General features: G+C 49.2%; 1 long non-coding RNA gene across 1 annotated transcript; it reads right to left on the bottom strand.

Annotated features, from left to right (window-relative positions):
- Positions 1-1039: 1039 nt before the first annotated feature.
- Positions 1040-3423, bottom strand: LOC143169817 (uncharacterized). The gene is made up of 2 exons (XR_012996943.1): positions 3292-3423; positions 1040-1253 (listed from the first exon to the last, which is right to left on the bottom strand). It is a non-coding gene; the product is annotated as an uncharacterized LOC143169817 (long non-coding RNA).
- Positions 3424-3976: the final 553 nt, after the last annotated feature.

Below are 3976 nucleotides of genomic sequence, written 5' to 3'. Positions count from 1 at the left end.
TGTTAACTTGACCAGCGAGAAAATCCCCATCCATTTATCAATGCTCTTTCTGTCCGAGAGAGCTCAGCATGGGCTGGCGCTTTGCTGCGGTGCTGTCGCAGCGCACCAGTGCTTCGAGCCTGGCCGATGCTTCCACCTCATGCCTGCAGCCCAGGAGCTCCCTGCGAGCTCAGGGTACAGTCCTGGTGACTGGGGTCGCACGTTCATATGATTAAAACTCTTCCTCCATCACATTACAGGGCAGGGAAGCAAAAGACAGGGTTTATTTATAATCTTCCTCAAGTGCAAACCAGAAGTAGTGACCCATTATTACTGGAGACTTTTCAAGCCACCCAGGAAGAAAAGCAATATTTAGTTGTCGTTAAAGGCTCATAACTGCATAACAATTTCATGCTATGTTAACTTCTAGGTTTTCTTTTGCATATAAATTTTTAAGGAGTAAAATAGAAAAACCCAGGCACTTGACCTTTAATCACAGTTATTTGTGTGATCAGTCAAGTGTGGGAAAAAGCTAGTTTGTGCTTGAAAGATGCCCTTTAAAACTAGATTGCTCTAATATGACACACAACTCACATGGTGTAATATATGGGATCTTGCTACCAGCCTCTGGGGCACAACAGCCTCCCATTTAGTATTCATGTGCAGGATCTTGCTGCTGGTACATTGGAAGGTATTAATGTCATGAAGCAAATCGATACAGACCCCCGGGATAGCTCCATTCACCACCGAGACCCGTGGGAGGTGTACGCATTCATGTCATTGGAGAACCAAACAGGGAAGAGTATTTTCAATGTATATGGAGGATTTGATGTTAGAGGTATGTTTCACTAGAAGAAGGGTATGTCATGCTAACAGAGTACAAAGCTTTTCCATTTATCTCAAATACTATTTCAAGCACTTACAAAAGCTTAATATTAGAACAGCCAGAGGTATTTTAATTACGATTTTGAAGTATCATGTTGTTTTGGGGAAATGATCTCATGTTTTTTTCTTTGGCAAGACTAAAAGCCATTGCTGGGGTGAAGGAAACAGAGCAGCCTTTTAAATTGAGACTATTGGATTTATTAATTATCAGGCGCAGCTGGTGACCAGGGACGGGCCTCTGAGCCCAAAGACAGGCTGCGGCACAGCCAGGCAAGCACCAAGGACACGGCCCCACGAGGTCAGCAAGTAGGGCAGAGGGATGCTCTCCCCGGGACGGCACAGCAGACCAGCTATCTCCTCAAGCACCAGGCGTGACGAGGGGCCAGTTTCTGTAAGCGAAAGAAGAGGAATACACCCATGTTGTCTGGTCACCTCTGTCACTCACATCCAGCACAGGGGCAGCTTCCCTTACCCGACTCCCGAGTGCTACCACAGCCACAGGATGAGCCTGGAGAGACAAGAGTGGGAAAGCAAAGACACCTGGTTATCCAGGCTCCAGATTGCCAGGGGAACTTCTGCAAAGAGCTGGGGCCAGCACGGCCCAGAAAATGTGTAATTCACCGAGTTGAGCTTTTACCTGCTGTAAGTGGAGACAGAAAGATAGTTTTGAAACCACAGTGAAAATAACCCTCCTGGAAAAAAAAAAATCAATACAAACACCAAGGAAAGAGGACCAGAATCCGAGACCATCAGTTCCTGAGGTAAAGAGTTGAAAGTCTCAGTGGGAGCACAGCCAGATCTGGACTTAAAAACAAAACTTTGTTTCTTTTGCTGACAAATGACTTTTTATGCTAAAGGACAAAGGAGCCAGGAGGACACGGGCCTTGGTATGTGGCTGTAAGAGCTGCCCTTGAAGAAAGAAGGAGCAGGCAGAAACCTCACGGAAGCTTTTGCACCTCTCCTTCCTCTTCCACACCTGAAATGATTTTCTTACAACCGAAAACAAGGGAGTTTTACAATTTCATGCTGTTTTGGGCATGTCACAAAAAAAATGCTCCAGGACGAGTTTTGCTGCTTCTGCTGTGATGATGCCGGAGTCAGAGCAGAGCAGGCAGCAGCAATACAGCACAAATTTATCTGGCACTAAGTAAATATCCCACACAGGAAAGTGGCAGAGTTAGCGTGGCTCAAACCATCTGCGCCAGGTACCATCGGCGCCTCGCCAACCCACTGCCCCCGGCTGATCCCGGGGCTCAGACACCGCTTCCCAGGAGGACCACACTCCGTCGCAGTCAGTGCCTTCACAGCCTGCTGCCGACAGCGCCGTCTCGTCCCTGTGCCATCTCCTTGCTGCTAACTGGTAGAAATCACAGTGAAAATAAAAGTTAATGTAAAGCTTCCCCATAAATCTCATGATGAAACCTGCACAGCCCTGCACCATGGGCTGCAAAAGGAAAATACTCTGTGTATTAACTCCTTTTACCTTCTACGTTGTTTGTCTGAAAATAAAAGCAACCAGAGTTATGCATTTGTTTTTAAAAGGCTTAATTTTTCTGTCAGATGTGTACTCTTTGCTTCAGGATCTCTGTACTGTAAATGTTTTGCAGCAGCTTTTTAGCTTTTAAGGTAATCACATAAAAGATCCTTGACTACATAAAGGCAGCTAATCTGGGTAAATGCCTTTAAGCATCTTTACATTTCTTGCTAATGGATTTCTAGGCAGCCCACAGAGATCCACGTTCTAGAAAATAATGTAAAATATAGTAAGTGTCTAATTTTTTTAAATGCCTCACATTTGTCATATACTGAGAAAATCCAGAGCTCCAGGCAGCATAAGATCATTATACTTATATAAGTAATACTCCATTCTGTCATCATCAATATAAAACCCAGCCTTTCACTGGGGGCAAGGACCCATTCAGCGTTAAATTCCAACTCAACCGGAGACAAATTATCACACACTATTAATTAGAACCAGACAGGAGGGATCCAGGCACTGCAATCTGGTGACAGAATCTGAAGGGCAAGCCAAGGCATTTACTGAGCTCAGGAGTTGCGCGTGGAAAACGTTACCCTCTCCCCACCTCGAATCGCACTCTGCGAGCAGCAGGAGGACTCGTGGAGGGTGATGCCATGCCGTGCTTTCTGCTGCACGGAGCCAAGCAGCTGGCAAAGGTGAGAGGTGAGTGCAAACCATTGTGCAGAAGTGGGTCTCCCCTAGTGCCCCGTGCGCTTCCCGCCCCTCTGCCTGCTCCCCTCGGAGCCGGGAGCAGGACTGTCCGCGCACAGCAGCGCGGCAGCGCTGCAACCCTGCACCCCACCAGGTAGCAGCCCCGTCCCTTACTTCCTATCAGGGTCCAGGGCTCCCCATGCATACCTGCAGCCCACACAGGGACCCAACGCGGGCAAGTTAACGCTCTGCCTCACCTCTTCTGGCGTTGAGGGGTTACGAAGGGCCCCTGGCCCAGGCAATGCTGTGCCTGCTCAGCAGCGCTCTCAGGACCCTGCTGTCCCAGGGTGCCCCCGCCCAGGCTGGGCGCGAGTCCTCATGCTGCCTTCAGCTCCAGTCACAAAACCCCTGTAAGGGAAAAAGCACCTATTTTAAGAGCTATCTGATGTAATTATCTCTGTGGAGGAGGAACCAATGGATGCACAAGTGCAGATGGGCCACCTGATTCTGCAGATTTATTACACACATTAATTAGACTCCCTGTGCCATTCCCAGGGGACTCAGACCCACAGCTGTGCAGCTTGGTGCACGTGGGGACGGGGGTGTGTGGCAGAGCTGTAGTGAGTGCTGAGAGCACCAAGCCAGCGAAGCCGCTGGCTGCTGGGGGAAGGCAAGCCCAGCACCCTCAGGCTCTCCTTCGGCAGCATTCGGGGCAGCCACAGCCCCTGAAGCTCCCAGGGGTCTGCCCGGGCTCCCCCAAACGCTCCTGCCCCTCCACAGCCATGCGGGCTCAGCATGGGGAGCCAGGCAGAAACCCACCCGCAGTGGGGGGCTGGCTGGGCAAGGGCCCCGGACAGGTAATTAGTATCAGAAAGGGAATTTCAAAGGATTACAAATAAACAAAGGGAATCAATTATCTGATAGGAAGTTTTCGTCAGTCAC

Source organism: Aptenodytes patagonicus, chromosome 21, assembly GCF_965638725.1.
Source record: "Aptenodytes patagonicus chromosome 21, bAptPat1.pri.cur, whole genome shotgun sequence".
NCBI classification, from domain to species: Eukaryota; Metazoa; Chordata; class Aves; order Sphenisciformes; family Spheniscidae; genus Aptenodytes; species Aptenodytes patagonicus.
The sequence above is the reverse complement of the archived record's forward strand: the minus strand, read 5'-3'. Positions and strand labels throughout refer to the sequence as shown.